This window comes from Vulpes vulpes, chromosome 1 (genome assembly GCF_048418805.1).
Source record: "Vulpes vulpes isolate BD-2025 chromosome 1, VulVul3, whole genome shotgun sequence".
Lineage (NCBI taxonomy): Eukaryota > Metazoa > Chordata > Mammalia > Carnivora > Canidae > Vulpes > Vulpes vulpes.
This window is the reverse complement of record NC_132780.1, coordinates 165,941,683-165,961,995: the sequence shown is the minus strand read 5'-3', so window position 1 is coordinate 165,961,995 and position 20,313 is coordinate 165,941,683. Positions and strand designations below refer to the sequence as shown.

Here is a 20,313-nt window from a genome sequence, read left to right as displayed (position 1 = left end):
TCAACAAAACTAAAAGACAGCCTATGGCATGGGAGAACAGTTTGCAAGTGACATATATGATAAAGGGTTAGTATCCATAATATATAAAGAACTTATAAAATCCTAAAGAACTTATAAAATCCAACACCCAAAAACCAAAAGATCCAATCAAAAAAATGGGCAGAAGACATAAACAGACATTTCTCCAAAGAAGACATGTAGATGGCTGACACATGAAAAATGCTCATCATCACTTATCATCAGGGAAATGCAAATCAAAACTACAGTAAGCTATCACCTTGCACCTGTAAGAATGGCTACAATAAAAACCATAAGACACAACAGATGTTGATGAGGATGTGGAGGAAAAAAGAACCCTTTTGCACTATTGGTGGGAATGCAAACTCGTACAAGCACTCTGGAAAACCCTATGGGTTTTTAAAAAATTCTAAAAATAGGGACGCCTGGGTGGGTCAGTGGTTGAGTGTCTGCCTTCCAGCTCAGTGTGTGATCCTGGAGTCCCGGGATTGAGTCCCACGCTGGGCTCCCTGCATGGAGCCTGCTTCTCTCTCTCTGTGTTTCTCATGAATAAATACATAAAATATTTTTTTAAAAAGTTAAAAATAGAACTATTCTATGATCCAGCCATCAGACTCCTGGATTTACCCAAAGAATACAAAAACATGAATTCAAAAAGATACATACATCCCTATGATGCAGCATTATAGCAATTATTTACAATAGTCAAGATGTGGGAGCAGCCCACATGTCCATCAACTGATGAATGGATAAAGAAGAGGTAGCATATGTACACGATGAAATATTACTTAGCCATGAAAAGAATGAAATCTTGCCATTTGCAACAACATGGATGGAGCTAGAGAGTATAATGCTAAGTGACTGATGTAAGTCAGAGAATGACAAATATATGATTTCAATCTTATGTGGAATTTAAGAAACAAAACAAATGAGCAAAGGGGAAAAAGAGAGAGAGGGAGAGAGAGAAACCAAGAAACAGACTCTTAACTATAGAGAACAAACTGAAGGTACCAGAGGGCAGGGGGGCAGAGGGGTGGGTGAAATAGGTGACGTGGATTAAGGAGGGTCCTTGTGATGAGCACTGGGTGATTAAAATAAAAACTTAAATAATGTAGGGGCACCTGGGTGGCTCAGTTGGTTAACTGCCTTTGGCTCAGATCATGATCCCAGGGTCCTGGGATCCAACCCCATGTCAGGTGCCCTGCTCAGCAGGGGGTCTGCTTTTCCCTCTTCTTCTACTCCTTTCCCTGTTCTGCTCCCTCTCGCAAATAAATAAATAAAATCTTTGAAAAAAAAAACTTTAAAAATATGGAGGTTTTTTGGCACCTGCGTGGCTCAGTCCAACTCTTGATCTCAGCTCAGGTCTTGATCTCAGCGTTGTAAGTTCAAGCCCCACACTGGGCTCCATACTGGGTGTGGAACCCAATTACAGAAAATAATTAAAAAATAAAGTTGAAAAAACATGTTTTTTTTTTTTTCTGGTAGAAGTCAGCTTTGCATCTATTAGTGAAGTCATTTCAGTATTCTTGATTGTTTATATAGGTGCTTGCTCTTTGGCTTCTCCTTTGAACTGGTTGTGACATCTTAATCATTCTCTAATTAACTAATATGGTAAGTAAAAAAATTGATATGTATTTATTGTACATATTTGTACAAGAGTCATGATTTTACCTTTGTTATAATGTGCTGGGACAATGAATCAGAAAATGTTTCTTTTTTTTTCTTTTTATTTGAGTGACACACATTACATTAGTTTCAAGTGTACAACATAGTGATTTGACAAGCTTATACATTATGCTATGCTCCCCACAAATGTAGCTACCATCTGTCATATTATGCTATTACAATATCATTGACTATATTCCTTATGCTATGCTTTTTATTTCCATGACTTATTCATTCCATAACTGGAATGAATAAAAAGAATAACTAGAAGCCTATTATCTCCCAATACCCTTTACCCAGAGAGTGTTTCTTTTCTATTAAGTAATGATTTGTTTGAGAATTGTACTCCATGGAGGTAGAAGTTCACTCTAAGGAATGACTTTAGTGGGAATTATCTGGCAGTGTTGGAGAAGAGAAGTGCTATCTGTGTCTGTGCCAAGACTAGGGCACAAGGCAACTTTTTGAGACATGAGATATAATCATACTGGTATTAACTTGGAATTGAGGTGCAGTTTGGTGCAGTTTGCCTGTTTAAGTTAGCAGATGGAATATTCTCACTGGAAACTTCTTTGGGATCTTGACTTGATCTAGCAGCTGCCGTCACAGACATGTCATTCTAGACAGGCTTATATACTCATGCATCGATGGATTAGGCTATGGTCCAGAAAATGTAAGATGCAAGAAAATGTTTGGTAAGAGACTGTTTACATTTTACTGGCTAAAGGGGGAGAGTAACACTTTTGAAGCTGAAATGTTTCCTTACAGAGGGATTTTAATTAAATAAAAGGAGTGTAGAACTTTTTTGGGGTGGATGGAAGAGATTCTTGAATAAAGTTGGCTACTGGTTGAGAAAACATTACAAGTTCCTATACTGTTTGTGCTCATGATCATTCTCCAGATCCTACACAACAAAAGGTCTAATATTAGAGTTGGAATGAAAGATAATGTTATACTTCTTTAGGCCTTTTGGTTGCGGATATTAATCAAAAGGTAATGAAATCAAGGTAAATTGAGTAGAGCTTTTGTACTCAAAGCTGATTCTGACAGAGAGGACAGAAACTTTGGCAGCCAGCACATGATGTGCAAGTAGCTTAAGAGTGGTAGAATCTGAAAAGAGATTGCTGTTGTTTGTGGAAGAATAGAGTTGATGAATTTGAACTTGTATTACTTTTGAAAAAAAGGAAGAAAAGGAGAAAAGAGCTGAACTAGAATCCATGTTTTGCTGTCTTTTGGCACTCCAATTGGAAATTGTAGAAGACTCTTGGGAATTTCTTTAGAGTAGATGAGAAGGCTTGACCTGTCTCTAAGTAGATAGAAGGTTGGGGCCCTGGAGGTTTGTAATATCTATAATTATCTGCTATGCTCACCTCTAGTTGGTTGAATGTTGTCACTAGGGACATTAATTTCCCTGCACTCTTAGCCTGGGCCTGTGTGTGAGTTGAGCAAACTTCTCAAGCTTTAGAAAGCAGTGGGCAGAAAAGTAGGGAAACACGGGGCCAGTGTTGAGGTGAGGTGGATTCAGCATGTACAAAGTTTCTATCGTGGCTGAGGCTGAAATGAGAAGAATGGCAAGAGAGTACCAAAGTATCTGCTACAACAGCCTAAGTAGATGATTCCAGCCTGTGTTCCAGGAGTAGGAATATGACTTAACTGGGAAATCAAAATAATGCATCTCTGAGGTAATTGGTTTAGGAATGGGCGTGTCACCCATTTGGACTAAACAGAGTCAGAACTTCTGTTTGTCTACAGTGAAAGAGAAGCTTTCTTATTTGTTGGACAAGGAGTAGTAAAACAGTAATCTTAGAGATACTAATTACCATCTTGCTATGATGTGGAATAAATCTCCATGAAGAAAGCCAACAGAGGAAAGTTGAGAGATGGATGAATAAGAGGTCATATTGCTGTTATTTGAGTGCTGAATCCAGAAAGGCCTTAAGTCTCATTTAAAGAGTCAAGAATTCCCTCTATCTCCTCACTCATTTTTCTCCGCCCCCAATTCAGTTTTCATTGCTTATAAGAGAAAGAAACTTGAAAGGCACAGAATCTCTTCCCAATTGGACAGGGCCTTAAAGAATGAATGAGAGGCCAAGAATGTCTATTAGTAGAAAGGGGCCATCTTGTAACTATGGGACCTGAACATTTTTGGTCAATGAGTCAAGAACCTGCTGTGTTTGGAGCACCTGCGTGGCTCAGTTGTTGAGCATACCAGAGTCCTGGGATCAAGTCCTACATCAAGCTCCCTTCAGGGAGTCTGCTTCTCCCTCTGCCTTGGTCTCTGCCTCACTCTCTCTGTCTTTCATGAATTAAATAAATACATAAATAAATAAATAAATAAATAAACAAATAGAACCTGCTGTGTTCTAAAATCTATTCTTGTCCACCTGCAAATTTCACTCCTTTCCCTGTAGCTATGGCATCAGGTCACTTGACTGTCACATGGATTTTTCATTTCTGGTCCCTTTTTGGGAAACTTACTATGCATTTAAAAAATTTTGTTACATTTGCTAGTGTTTCTAAGTATTTGTAGCAGAAAAGTTTTCTGTTTATCTTATTTTGCCGAGATCATTCTTTTTTAATTTATTTTATTATTTTTTAAAGATTTTATTTATTTATTCATGAGAGACACAGAGAGAGGCATAGACACAGGCAGAGGGAGAAGCAGGCTCCGTGCAGGGAACCCAACATGGCACTCGATCCTGGGTCTCCAGGATGCCACCGTGGGCCGAAGGCAGTGCTAAACCTCTGAACCACCCGGGCTTCCCTCACTCTTTTTTTAATAATAAATTATATTTATTTAGAAGTATTCAGGATGTCAACAAAATTGCTGCAACTTTTTTTTGCAATTACAAAATTCTTTTGCACTTTTTTGGTATTCAGTTAATAGAACAATTATTTCCTATAAGCTGCATCTAATCATGACAAAACTACCATCCCCATACATAACTAGTTTCTGCTGTGAACCAACAAGAACCTGCTTTAAATTTCCGTGCCAGGGGCTCAGTGGTTGAGCATCTGCCTTTGGCTCAAAATAAATAAAATCTTAAAAAAAAATCTCCATGCCATTTTACAACCCCCATATTGTCCCAGGCAAAGGTAGCAGCTACTGAAAATACCGTCTGAGTCCCACATCAGGCTTCCTTCAGGGAGGCTGCTTCTCTTTTTGCCTAAGTCTCAGTCTCTCTCCCTGTGTCTCTCATGAATAAATAAATAAAATCCTTAAAAAAAGACATATTTGATAGTGTGTTAATTACATATAAAAAAGACAACCGACAATTTAAAAACAAACCTTATGCAGCTTTACATTTCAATTTTTTTCTTTAAAAGGAATGAGTTGTGTATAGAGGGGTTAAATGCTTTGTAGACAAGAAAAAAAAACTGCCAAAGAACCAACTAACCCATCATCATCATCTTCTTCATCTGCATCTTCTTCATCTTCCTCTTCCTCCTCTTCATCATCCTCTTCTTCCTCCTCTTCCTTCTTTTTCTTGCTTTTTTCAGGCTTAGCAGCTCCTGTTGTTTTTTTTTGTTTTGTTTTGTTTTGTTTGTTTGTTTTTGTTTTTTTGTCACACCAGGATTTCCTTGAGCTCGGTATGTAGCAATCTCCTTTTCATAATTTTCCTTCGCCTGAGCAGCCTTCTTTTTGTAAGGCAGTGTTAATCTACATCTCTCCCAGTTTCTTTGCGTTGTCACCAGTGGATAAGCTAGGATGTTCTTTGATTTTGGGGTTATACTCAAAACAACACAAGAAAAAAGCCAAAGGAGGCCTGTTGGGTGCACAGAGATCCTTGAACTTTTTTATTTCCCCTGTAGGGTGGATATGAATTTTCATTTGTCTTTCATAATGGGCCCTATCCACCTTTGCTGTGTCTTCTTTTTCTTTCTGTTTAGCATAGTCTTCCACCTCTCTGAGCACTTCTTAGAAAACTGAGAAGTTGGGTACATGGGTGGCTCAGTGATTGAGCATCTGCCTATGGCTCAGGTGGTAATCCTGGGTCCTTGGATCGACTCCCACATGGGGCTCCTCAGGGGAGCCTGCCTCTCCCTCTGCCTATGTTTCTTTCTCTCTGTGTGTGTCTCTCATGAATAAATAAATAAAATCTTAAAAAATAAAAGAAAACTGAGAAGTTGACTGAAGCATCTTTTTCTTGGGCTCCTCCCGGTGAGTTTGCACAAAGATTGCATATAATGACATTTTGTGTTTTGGCTTCTTAAGAAATCCTCTGCCTATGTTTAATTATTTTCCTGAGCAAGGCACAGAGTCATCCAGTGCCTGTCTGACTCTCACTTACGCCAGTGTGATCTCTATGGAGCTCATTGTATTGCAATGACTGTAAGACCACTCTTTTAATCGATTTATTCATTCACTTTGTAGCAAATGCCACTGGCAGCTTCTTTTCATTCCCTTGGCTCAACTACATTCACCTACAGCAGCAGACAGTTTTTGGCACTATGTCTGTCACTGTTTTTCTGTCTGAGGGCTTTCTTGGTACCAAAAGTGCTTGTTCCACTGAAGGCAGGGGCAACTCTACCTTCCTTGTTCTCTGGTGGAATGCTTTTTGAAGTCTGTCTTGTCTAATGTTAATACAACCACTCCAGTCTTCTCATGATTATTATTTGTCTTTGCTTTCTAATTCCTTTCAACCTGTGTCTTTATATTTAAAGTGCATCTCTTGTAAACAGCATATTGTTGGGTGTCACTTCTTTATTCATTCTAACAATCTGTGCCTTTTAATTGGAATATTTAGTTCATTAACATTTTTTTTAAGTAGGCTCATGCCCAGGGTGTAGCCCAATGTGGGGGACTTGAATTCATGACCCTGAGATCAAGACCTGAGCTGAGATCAAGAGTCAAATACTTAACTGAGTGAGCCTCCCAGGTGCCCCAATAGTTCATTAACATTTAATGTAATTATTGATGTGGTTGGACTTAGGGTTGCTATTTTATAATTTATTTTCTGTTTGTGTCCTCTATTATTTCTCTGTTCTATTTATCTATAATTTATCTTTTTATCATCTATATATATATATAGTAATATATATGCAATATATATACAAATATATATGTGTGTAATATATATACATGACTGCTTGACATAAAAGTGTAGAAACCATAAACTTTGTAGATTAATGACCTCCTTTTCCATCCTTTATGCTATAAATGTCATATGATTTACATCTACATATATTATAAACTGTCCAACACAATATTGTATTTTCTTTAAATAGTCATAGTTTTTAAAAGAATAATAGTCTTTTATATTTATCCATAGTAATCACTTCTACAGTTCTTTCTTTCTGAAGATTTGAGTTTCTACTTGGTTTCACTTTTTTCAGCCCACAGAAGTTTTTTTCTTTCCTTTTTTACATTTCTTGTAGTTGTTTTGGTTTTCTATTGCAAAAATATCTTTATTTTATTTTTTAGGGTTTTTATTTATTTTTTCATGAGAGACACAGAGAGAGAGAGAGAGAGAGAGAGAGTGAAGCAGAGACATAGGCAGAGGGAGAAGCAGGCTCCACGCAAGGAGTCTGATATGGGATTCGATCCTGGGACTCCAGGACCATGCTCTGGGCCAAAGGCAGGTGCTAAACCACTGAGCCACCCAAGGATTCCCCCCCGCCTTTTTTTAAACTGTATACTTGAAAGCCATTTTTCTTGGAAATAGAATTATGAATTGACAGTGTATTTTTTCTTTCATCACCACTTTGTTTTACTGTCTTCTGATGTCTACAGTTTCTGATGAGAAGTCTGTTCATAGTCAAATAGTTCTGCCCCTATTGCAATATATCATTTTTCCTTGACTGCTTTAAGATTTTCTCTTTATTGTTGTTTTTTAGGAGTTTAGTTATGATGTATCCAGGTGTGGTTCTCTTTGTATTTTCAATCTCAAATCAGGGAATCCTTGGGTGGCTCAGCGGTTTGGTGCCTGCCTTTGGCCCAGGGCATGAACCTGGAGTCCTGGGATCGAGTCCCGCATCGGGCTCCCGGCATGGAGCCTGCTTCTCCCTCTGCCTGTGTCTCTGCCTCTCTCTCTCTCTCTCTCTATGTCCATCATAAATAAATAAATAAATCTTTTAAAAAAATTCTTTGAATTTCAAATCTGTAAATTTTTGTCCTTCACCAAATTTGGAATTTTGGCCATTATATTTCAATTTTTTTTCTCCTTCTCTCTTTCTATGCTTTCCTTTGGGGACTCTGACACATGTATGTTAGACTTCTGTTATTGTTCTAAAGTTTTTAGAGACTTCGTAATATAAAACAACAACAACAAAAATCTTTGTCCTTCAGATTGGATAATTTCTATTGATCTTCAAGTTCACTTATTCTTTCTTCTATCATATCCAGTTTAATATTAAGCCTACCATTGAGATTTATCATTTCAAAATTGCATTTTTGCCAGTTCATGATTTTCCTTCTGGTTCTATTTTAAAATATATTTTTTTATTAAAGATTTTATTTATTTATTCCTGAGAGACACACAGAGAGAGGCAGAGACATAGGCAGAGGGAGAAGCAGGCTCCTTGCATGGGGCCTGATGCAGGGCTCGATCCCAGGATCCTGGGATCACAACCTGAGCCAAAGGCAGACACTCAACCATTGAGCCATGCAGGTGCCCACGAATATATTTTTTTATATGTATATTTTTTATTGGAGTTCGATTTGCCAACATATAGTATAACACCCAGTGCTCATCCTGTCAAGTGCCCCTCTCAGTGCCCATCACCCAGACACCCCATCCCCCTGCCCACCTGCCCTTCCACTACCGCTTGTTCATTTCCCAGAGTTAAGAGTCTCTCATGTTTTGTCACCCACTCATTTTCTCTCCTTTCCCCTATATTACCTTTCACTTTTTTTTTATATTTCCCATATGAGTGAAACCATATAATGCTTGTCCTTCTCTGATTGACTTACTTCACTCAGCATAATACTCTCCAGTTCCATCCACATTGAAGCAAGTGGTGGGCATTCGTCTTTTCTAATGGCTGAGTAATATTCCATTGTATATATAAACCACATCTTTATCCATTCATCTTTGGATGGACACTGAGGCTCCTTCCACAGTTTGGCTATTGTGGACATTGCTGCTAAAAACATTGGGTGCAGGTGTTCCGGCATTTCACTGCATCTGTATCTTTGGGGTAAATCCCCAGTAGTGCAATTCCTGGGTCGTAGGGCAGCTCTATTTTTAACTCTTTGAGGAAGCTCCACACAGTTTTCCAGAATGGCTGTATCAGTTCACATTCCTACCAACAGTGCAAGAGTTGCACTGTTGCAACTTTCTCCACACCTCTCCAACATTTGTTATTTCCTGTCCTGTTAATTTTCATCATTCTCACTAGTGTGAGGTGGTATCACATTGTAGTTTTGATTTGTATTTCCCAGATGGCAAGTGATGTGGAACATTTTCTCATGTACTTGTTGGCCATGTGTACGTCTTCTTTGGTGAAATTTCTGTTCATGTCTTTTGCCCATTTCATGACTGGATTGTTTGTTTCTTTGCTGTTGGGTTTAAAAGTTCTTTATAGGGCAGCCCGGGTGGCTCAGCAGTTTAGCGCCACCTTGAGCCCAGGGTGTCATCCTGGAGACCCGGGATCGAGTCCCATGTTGGGCTCCCTGCAGGGAGCCTGCTTCTCCCTCTGCCTCTCTCTGTGTTTCTTGTGAATGAATGAATGAATGAATGAATGAATGAATAAATAAATAAATCTTAAAAAAAATAAAAGTTCTTTATAGATTTTGGATACTAGCTTTTATCTGATATGTCATTTGCAAATATCTTCTCCCATTCTGTAGGTTATCTTTTAGTTTTATTGACTGTTTCCTTTGCTGTGCAGAAGCTTTTTATGAAGTCCCAATAGTTCATTTTTGCTTTTGTTTCCCTTGCCTTCATAGACGTATGCCCAAGAATATTGTCTTTTATTTCAATGAGGAGAATTATAAAATCTTCCTTAAAATTCAATTTAAATGTCTAGATCATTTTGGAATTGGTCGTGGTTAATGGTCTTATGTCTTGAAAATGGATCACACCTCCCTGATTCTTCATAAATTGAGCAATTTTGTATTGTATCTTGGACATATAGAAAGCTAGGTAGTGAGTCTATATTTCTCTAAAGATTGTTCATTATGTTTTTAAGTGGAAAATTAACTTGGTCAAACTCAAACTGTAAATGCTTTTTCTGGGGCAGCAACTCATTCTTTGTTCATTCCTTTTGTCCTTAGCTGAGGTACTGGAGTCTGCCCCATTCATGTATGGTTCAGAGGCTTGATCAGAGTTTATAAACAGAATTCAGGGCTCTTCCTTTCTGGTTTACTTCTTTTTCAGCTCCCACCCTCCAAACTTTCCAGGATCTGTGGCTACTCTAAATTCCATCCTCTGATTCTTCAGGCCAGAAAGACTGTTTTGTATTAGAGTTTTAGACACACTGTGTAGTGCTAATTTCAGCCTGCTCTCAGGGTAAAATCATAATATGGGAAACTCATCTGTTTTGATTCTTCCAAGTTTTGATTCTTCCAGAATCCACTTGTTCACTTTTTTGTTCACTTTCCAGTAACTTCACTTTACTGTTTTTGCTTGTTTATATTTTTTGGTCTCGGGTTTGTCATTATTTGTGAAATGGTTGGGCTTGATAGGAATTTAACTAACTGTCTGAGACATAGTCCACATATACCTATCTTAGTGGGATTGAACCCAATTCCTCAAATAGAAACCTAATCATTTTATTGACTTTTCTCATTCTCCATCTCATTTCTTCCACTTTTTTCACACATGCTTCTTACACTCCTGATACCAAGTTTTATCTCAGGGCCTAATTTAGAGGTGACATAAATTAAGGTTCACTTATTTATTAAATTATTAGATCATTCACATGATTAAATTTAATCCTCCCAACAGCCTTTAGAAGTACAGTGAGAAGAACTTAAGCATTATCTTTACATATGACTGAATTCCAGTAAGATTGTATTATGCCTATAATACTATTTTTAAAAAGTGATAGAATCTAACTTCAAAGCTAGATGTGTCTAATTCTAATTTTACAGTAGTGTGTGTGGTTTTTTAAAAAGATTTTATTTATTTATTCATGAGTGACACAGAGAGAGAGAGAGAGAGAGAAGCAGAGACACAGGCAGAGGGAGAAGCGGACTCCATGCAGGGAGCTTGACATGGACTCAATTTGGGGTCTCCAGGATCAGGGCCTGGACTGAAGGCGGCACTAAACTGCTGAGCCACCCAGGCTGCCCTAGTACTGTGTGTTTTGGATTAGTTACTTTACCTCTCTTATCTTTGTTTTCTCATACGTAAAATGGGGATACTAAAGTATGTTAGCCCATAGGATTATTGTGTTGTTTAGATGAGATGTTGTGAATATAGAACACAGTACCTACAAAATTCTTAATTATATCTGTTAGCTTTCACTATGGATAAGCAATCTCAAATTATCAGCAGTTTACAATATCTAATTTTTTGGGTTCATATCGTCAGCTCCTGGTTGGATGTAGTGATTGTTCTCTAGCCTGAAGGCTAAATTTCCTCCACATATCACCTTATTTTGGTACCTAAACTAAAGGAAAACCTTATGCACAAACATGCTTTTCTGATGATAGAGGGCATAGGATCTAGGAGACTTTTGGAATCTTATTCCTTTAAAATTCCTTTAAAAGCTTCTGTTTGGAAGTGATACATAGCAAATATTCCATTGGCTAAAGCACATCAGATGTTCAAGCCCAAAGTCCATGGGGGTGAAAGGGGGTGGGGAAACATTGTACTCACAAAGGAAGGAGTGAATAATTATAAACAATAATACAATCTACCACAGATATAATAATCATTTTTGCTTCTGTGTTATACACTTTGTATTTTCAACAACTGGGGTAGAAGGTGGGTCATAAAAAGGCATGGCAAGGATACAGAGTATTTCATTAAATACCAAAAGGAAAGTTCAGACAAAAGCTACTTAAGGGCATTCAGAAAGCTAAAGTGTGATCCACAAGGACTGGGAAAGGTCTTATGAATGAGAAAGGGCTTGAGCTGGGTCTTGAGAGGTGATTAGGATTTAAATAAAAGTGACTTAAGCAGTTGTAGCAGGATGAGAAAAGTATAGAGGTGGACTAGTTTGGCCTTGTTATTGCGGTGCTTTTGGTAAGAGGAATCATTGAGAGTGGGCTGGACAGCCTGATTGCTAGGCAAGAGACAAAAGAAAAACTTTAGGACATTTTGAGCAAGATTCAGAATTGAAAGATGTTTTGGAAACACTGGCCTGGCTATCCTGTAGGAGGGAAGATGGGTGGTAGAGAGTATTTCTCCAGTATTTTACATCGCAGCCATTCTTCTTTCTTTGAAGTTGTACACTAGCTCTGTGAGACAAGTATACAACAAAAATGTGGTGAGCATGACAAATATTTCTTCAATGCAGACTTGACTCCCACTAGTAAGAAAATGAAAATTGTCTTACTTGTTTTTCTCTGAATCACCCGTTTGACCAAATAAAGAACATGCTTTGGTAACAGACAATACCTCCCCCACAAAAACATAATTAAAGTAACATATCAGATAGGCTGGATGTACAATGAAACATTGCAACCCAGATGAAAATATTTGTGAACTATCATTTTATTTTGCTTTTGAACTAACCAAGGAAAGACAATTTGAACACCATTTTCTAAAAATAGAGAAACAATTTCTGAAATTTTCCATCTTTGAATTCCTTAGCAAAATACAATGCCCAGAAGCTTTTGGAAAGCAGTGACAGTGGCTGTGGTAAGATTTTTATTGCATTATTTTTCTATTTTTGTTGTTGTTTTCGGTTCACTAATGGGCTCTGATACATATTTGTTATGCTAACATTGCTTTAGTTTTGGACTTGAAAATTAGTAACAGGTTCAGATGAGATTATTTGATTTTCGAAATTGGATCTATGACTTAGCTAAGTGAAAAAAAATAATGTGCGTACTTACCAACCCTTAAATCAATCATCAAAAAATTAAGATTTCTTTTCAAAACTATTGGGTCATCATTATGTCATGAGACTACATTACTTCATAATGAATATGATATGGAAAGTAGGTGTCATGGGAGAAGAGCACTTTAAAAATACATAGATTAACATCTAATCTTTGAGAGTAGAATTGAGAAAGAAACAGACTGATAATTTATTTAGTTTTTTCTTATACAGGTACTGCATTAAGTGTTTTACTCATTTATTGTGGTAGTAACTCTATAAAGCATTTATTGTCATTATTCTCAGTTAACAAATAAGGAGACTTAGTTTCTGCAAGGTGAAGGAGACTGCTCATGACCTCACAGCTAGTAGCAAGTAAAACTGGTGTTCAATGATGTGAGTGTGACCCTAGCGTCCAAACTCTTTCCACCACATGTTTCCACATTGCTCATTCTCTTATTTCCTAATCCTTTGCTGGGAACTGCATTCCATATAGAACCTAGAATATCTGTTTCAGTAATGGATAGTTTATATGTCAGTGATCTTGATTTTTAGTAGTTCATATTAAAAATATTAAGTTAGTACCATAAACCAAAGAATTAAATTCACAATTTGACTCTTAAAAATAGATACTTATTATAAAAACAGTTTTTTACAGTGATAATTAGCATTTTAAAAATGTCTAAATACTACAAAAAATCATCTATTTGTCCCATGTTCTCTTTTAGTTTTTGTCTACATGCACACATGGAAACAGTTGTGCTCTTTAATTTAGCATTTTAATAACTATTCCACCAAATGGACCTATTATCATTCATTAAACCATACCTGTAATGTTCAAAATTTAGGTTGTTTTCAATTTTCTATTATACTATAATAAATTTTTAAATTGAGATAAAGCTTTCCTTATTTCATTATGATTTCTTTAGGATAAATTTCTAATAGATATTGGGGCAAAGGGCAGCAAAATGAAAAATTAATACAAAATTTATTATTTAAACAACATTTAAGCCTAATTGAATTGGAAACCACAATACAAAAGTATAATGCTGAAGTGCAGATTGTGTCGAGTGTCTCCAAGACCAAACTCAGGGTTGATGATTTGCTAGAAGGATTCACAGAACTCAGAAATGCTGTTGTATTCATGGCTATGGTTTATTACAGTGAAAGGATGAAGACTGAAATCAGCACTGGAAAAATACACATGGCTAAAGTTCAGGGAAAACCAGGAACAAGCTTGTAGAGGTGTTGCCTCTCAGTGTAGTCATAGATGGATGTCCTTTTCTCCAATCTATCATGTGTGACATGTGCAAAGTAGTGAACCATAATAATAGAGCTCTCTTGAGCCTACAGTCTCCAGTCATTGGGAATCAGTATTTTTATGTGGGGATCCAGACCCCACAAAGGCCAAACTGCTGCAGCATAGCAGTAAACCCTGAGGCACATAAAACTGCTCTTCAGACAGGATACCCCAAGGCAGAAGTTATTTCCCAGGAGCATCAACAGACGGTCCATTTTTTTTTGGAATGTGCAGCAACAACCCACGCCTGCTGAATTTACCCTTAACTGCATATGGATGTAGAAATATTTCAAGAAATAGAATTTAAAAATCATGGCATCATAATGTTAAAGGAGATTAATTATAATCAAAATTTTGCTTTTTTACAACCTGGGTAGCTGTGGCTCAGAGCAGCTAAATTATTGGCCCATTACTCTGATAGTTAGTAATAGATAAAATGCATAAGGATTAAGAAGGTAGTTTCCAATTATCTAAAACATTTTGGAAATGTATACTGTTAAATACCGTTTCCTATTAAAATTTTACACTATTTGTTTTAGGCTTTTAGAATGTAGAAATAATGCCTGTGGTGCTTATTTCTAATGCAGCTACCTGTGACCCACCTTCAGAGATTCTCATTTGGTAAACTTGGGTGGGAGCCAGGGTTTTGCATTTTTAAAAAAGTACCCAGGTGATTTCTGATATTGGGCCAAGACTATACTTTGAGAAACATTGCTATACACTGATGACTGATCATCCCAGATTAAATTAAGCCATTTTCTTTTCTTTTCTTTTCTGTTCTTTTCTTTTCTTTTCTTTTCCTTTTTTTTCTTTTCTGTTAAAGCTGGGGGCTCTTCACTTTGTACCTAATTAAGCAGCACTTTATTCTGCCTGTCATTTCACTATTTCACTAATTTCCACAATACAACCCCAGTGCCCTTTCTCTCACTATTCCCTAGACCCTTATGAGAATTGAGCTTTTGCTACTTCCTAAAGTATGCATCTTTACCTTTCTAATTTGTTCCTGTGGTTTACTCACTGTATTATTACCTTGTTTTTGTCTGCCTGGCATTCCTTTGCTCCCTTCATCTTAGGGAATCAGAATCAGCCCTTCTTTCATTCCGTGTGGTTGGCAGGGTTGAATTGGGCTGTTAGTTACATGTCAGCTTACTAGTGGACTAGGGGGTTAATGTGAGCCAGATCTGGCCAAATACAGTGCTCTGCCCCTCAGAACAGGGACTTTTTTTTTTTTTTTTTAACCGAGATCCAATCTAGGACAATCAGTAAACTTCTGTGTGACAATATATATATATATATATATATGTGAACACTGAAAGGTCTGTTTTCTTTGATGTTGCTGAACTGAATAGTAGTTCTGGAGTTTCTATAGCTGTATCCATCCTCTGTGACATGAGGGAAATCTGTCTCTAAAGAGAAACAAGGAGACCCTTATACATATTCCAAAATACAAAGAGAAATAGTAAACAATAATTTGAGTTCTATTCCAGTGGTACCTGAGACCTGTCACCAGTCTCCATACCTGGCCTTTCCCATTATATGAGCTAATAAATCCCTGGCTTCTGTTTTTGACCAACCATTTTTTTTTTTTTAAAGAGAAAGAGAGGGATCCCTGGGTGGCGCAGCGGTTTGGCGCCAGCCTTTGGCCCAGGGCGCGATCCTGGAGACCCCGGATCGAATCCCACATCAGGCTCCCGGTGCATGGAGCCTGCCTTCTCCCTCTGCCTGTGTCTCTGCCCCCCTCTCTCTCTCTCTCTGTGACTATCATAAATAAATAAAAAATTTAAATTAAAAAAAAATAAATAAAGAGAAAGAGAGGGGGTGGGGAAGAGGAGTAGAGGGAGAGGGAGAGACTCTTAAGCAGGCTCCATGTTCAGAGTGGAGCCTGACATAGGGCTCGATCTCACAACCCTGAGATCATGACCTGAGCTGAAATCAAGAGTCAAATGCTTAACTAACTGAGTCACCCAGGCACCCCAACCAATTTTTTTTAAAGAACACAAATGTGTTATCTTACAGTTCTGTAGTTCAAATGTCCACTGTGAGTCTCACTGAGCTAAAATCAAGGTGTCTCTAGGGTTGCATTCCTTTCTGGAGGCTCCAGGGGAGAATCCTTTTCCTTTGCTTGTTTAGCTTGTTAGCAGAATTCAGTTCCTTGCAGGTGTGGACTGCAGTTGTCACCATTCCTAGCTGGCTGTCAGCTAAGGGTATTCTCAGCTTCTGCAGCTGTCCACATGCCTTGTCTCATGAACCCTTCCATCTTCAAAGCCAGCAATTCTGCCTCCTTCTTTGCCCAATCAATTTAAAATTTTATTTTGAAATTTGTAATGATTCAATTCTATATATATTTCCTTTTTTTTTTAAGATTTATTTTTATTTATTTATGATAGTCACAGAGAGAGAGAGGCAGAGACACAGGCAGAGGAAGAAGCAGGCTCCATGCACCGGGAGCCGGACGTGGGATTCGATCCCGGGTCTCCAGGATCGTGCCCTGGGCCAAAGGCAGGCGTCAAACCGCTGCACCACCCAGGGATCCCAATTCTATATATATTTCCTTATTTAACATGTTCTTCTTGGTCCATCTCAAATGGGAAGTAGGACTACTTGGCATTTAGAAGTTGCTCAGTAAATGGATTAATGGAAACTACTATGGACTGTGTGCTTTGGACTTCGCAGCAATGTACTAAACATTTATTGAACCTGGACAAGCTAGTGAGTCCTTCTCTGTCAGTTTTCTCATCTACAAACTGAGGAAGTTTAGTTATAATATTTCTTTTTTTAATTAAATACTTTTATTTATTCACAAGAGACACATAGAAAGGCAGAGACATAGGCAGAGGGGGAAGCAGGCTCCCTGTGGGGAGCCTGATGCGAAACTCGATGCCAGGACCCGAGGATCACTACCTGAGCCGAAGGCAGATGCTAAACCACTGAGCCACCCAGGCGTCTCTAGTTAGAATATCTCTAAGGCCATCATTAACTCAAAACCTTTACATTTAAAAATGCAGTTCCTTTCATGAATTATTTCCTGATCATCACAACAGAGAATGATGTCTCCATCTTTTAAAAGTCATGATATTTGTGTACTTCTTTTTTGCCTTAAACAATTTTTCAGTTTTATAATATTTTTAGCAAATAGCTCTTTTATCTTCCAGCTTTTTATTTTGAAAGATTAAAAATGTAGAAGAACTGAAAGACAAGCATAATGAGCACATATCTACCTCTAAATTGTATATGTATTATGTATATAAATATATATAGCATATATATTTTATCTATGAATAATTTATATATGTATGTATGCATACACTTTTTTGCTGAACCACTTGAGGATAAGTTGAAGGCATCATGACAATCAACATGCATTTTCTGACATTCTTCTACATTGTTAATATATCTAAGAAAACACTTTCATAATATCATCTAATTCACAGCTCATATTAGAATTTTTGCAGTTCTTTTCATTCTTATCTCTGTGGAGATATGCAATCATACTTTATTTTTTTTAATTTTAATTTTTTAAAAGAGTATTTGAGAGAGAGTGTGTGTGTCTGTGTGTGGTGGGGGGGGGGGAGAGAGAGAGAGAGAGAGAGAGAGAATCTTAAGCAGGCTCCATGCTCAGCGCTGATCCGGATGTAGAGCACAATCCCAAGACCCTAAGATCATGACCAGAGCTGAAATCAAGAGCTGAAAGCTCTACCAACTGAATCATCCAGGTTCTCCTTACATTTTATTTTTAAAAGTTACTTCAAAAAGTTCTTTTCTGTGTGATTGTAGCTCTGATTGGATATAATTTTATTTTTGTGTGTTACAGATTGATTTATTTTAATTTAGTTTTAAAAATATTACAATTCAATGAAGGACGTGGGTGGCTCAGTGGGTTAAGTGTCTGACTCTTGATTTCCACTCAGGTTGTGATATGAGGATTCTGAGATAAAGCCTGCTTAAGATTCTTTCTCTCCTCCCTCTGACCCTCTCCACAGCTCACATATGTATGTGCTCTCCCTCTCTAAAAAATAAATTAATTAGGACAATATTGTGATTCAGATTTAACATTTCAAGGTTTAATTTCACTTTTGTTTAATATATATGCTTGTTATATATGTATAAAATTTAAAAAAAAAATTTTTTTACAGTGAAAATCTTGGATCATAGTAACAATAATATGTTAACTTATTTACAGTGTCTTACTATACAGTACAGTTTCGGGGTTTTAATTCAATATAAGGAGTTCAATACTAAGTAAATATATCTTTTCTTTTTGTCCATAGAATACATTCCACTAAAGATGTATAGTAATGTGTTCAAAACTTACTTGAATTAATTCTTTTTTTTGGTTTGGTTATGTTATAATTTGAAACATTTAGATCCTTTGGTTTTTGTTAATGTTCAATTTAATGTTTTTTTAAACTGTAATTTAATTTACTTTTTGATTATCTAAAAAATTTATTTGATTCAAAGGTTGAAACTATGTAAGATGGCATTCTCACAGAATTGTTACTGTCCTTATTTCTTCTATTCTGTTCTCACTTGTCCTCTAAAGATAAATGTCTTCATTTTGTTGTTATTGTTTATTCTTCTTTTCTTCTTTTTGTCAAAAAAACCCCAAACAAACCAAACATGTATTTGTCTTTCTTACACAATTGGTAGCATATAATAGACTTCTCCAACTTTGATGTCGTTAACTTAACAATATATAGTGGATTTCATTCCATATTAATTCATAAACATCTCTCTGATTCTTTTCTTTTTTATGTTTGCGCGGCACTCCACACTATAATTCATTCAACTAGTCTTCCTAGGCATTGGATTATTTCCAATATTTTTCTATTATAAATAATCTTGTAATTCATGACTTTCTGCATGTGTTGTTTTATATATAGAGATTTGCCACAATGTAGTCCTTTACTAAAAAATACCTGTATACTAAATTATTTTATCACGTTGCATGGAACTGAGTGAAAAAGGAGCTTTTTGTACCCCTAGTTAGTCTTCTGGGGAATGGGACAGTGGCATACTCTTAGTAGAGCTTGTGAATCTAAGATGTTGCAGTTTGACCAGTTCTTGCCTTATTTTAAAACAATTATGTAGACTCTGGAGTTGCTTCATCTTTGCCACATAGTTTGGGTTCTTAATATGTCCAACACAATGTACTGTTTCAGAGATGAGGAACAAATAATCCTCACCTTTCAAAAATGGACAGTCCATTACAAAGTAACCTCAGATTGGAATCACCTGTAGAGCTTTTAAACTTTACTGATAGGTGTTGTCCCATTCCAGACCTATTAAATCAGATTGTCTGAGTTTGGATCCCCATCATTTTTTTTTAACTTTCAATGTGAATCTAATGGCACTCAAGGTTGAGAACCATTGATCTAGAGGCCTCTGTGCCTGCAGCTATAAGTAACAAGGTAGACATCACAAAATGTGAAGAGTGTGTAGAAAATGCAGTTTCTCAGGCTGGGAATATTTGATTTGTGGAACACATAGTATGAATATGAATTATAGATATTATTGTGTTATGAGGCTCAGGATTCTACAGTCTTTGAATAGACGATTTATCTGTCTTGGAAATAATATCTTATTTTAATTTGGCCCTTGGGAGTGCCAGACTGGTGCAAGAGTTTTCTCAGGTTGAGGATCAGTGGAAAATTCTGCTGTATGGAGGAAGTGGGCCACCAGGTGGCACTCAAGCACCATTCATCAATGTAAGAATATTCTGCGTTCAGAGCAGTGTATGAGGCGGAATGAAGCAAATGTTGAAAAACAAATATATTAGTTTTAAGAACTTTTTTCTTCAGATATAAATGATGCCTAGAGCCACAAAACTCATTAAAATCTCTCTAAACTGACCTAAAATTTTATTACTTACCCGCCATGAATACATATTTTCACTTCTATTGCTTGGCTGCAAACAAAGAGATATGATTCAGTACTTATGTTATATATTACTGACCATCCAGCTTGAAAAAATATATATCAACAAATAGTGCCTAAAAATCTTCTGTCAGAAAAATGTCCAGAACTTTTGTGCAAAGAGGAACTTTGGACAAGGTTAATGAGCTGTTAAGATGCACCTTTATCTGGGATTTCTCTGGAGAGGCTTTTTCACCCCAGAGGCTGACCAACTTTGCAAGCCCTGTCCAAAAATATGGAAAATGATGAACATGAGATTATTCTACTTTTCTAAAAAGATCATATTTTTGTTCCCAGAGTTGGTGTTTTATAAATACTTTAAGATAGCTTTTGAACATATTTAAGAAAAAATGTGTAGTTCCTATATGTATTTAAAACCTTTTGGGTAAAACTAAATTAATACTATTCACAGGAAGTACCTAATATGATCATTGTAAAGCATACAATCAAAATTATATCATCTCTACTGATATAAATTGATGTAT

At 36.8% G+C, this 20,313-nt stretch overlaps 1 pseudogene; it reads right to left on the bottom strand.

Moving 5' to 3' along the window:
* The window catches only part of LOC112926415 (putative high mobility group protein B1-like 1), a 32,006-nt pseudogene extending 12,215 nt beyond the window's left edge, over positions 1–19,791 (bottom strand).
* Between the last annotated feature and the right edge of the window lie 522 nt (positions 19,792–20,313).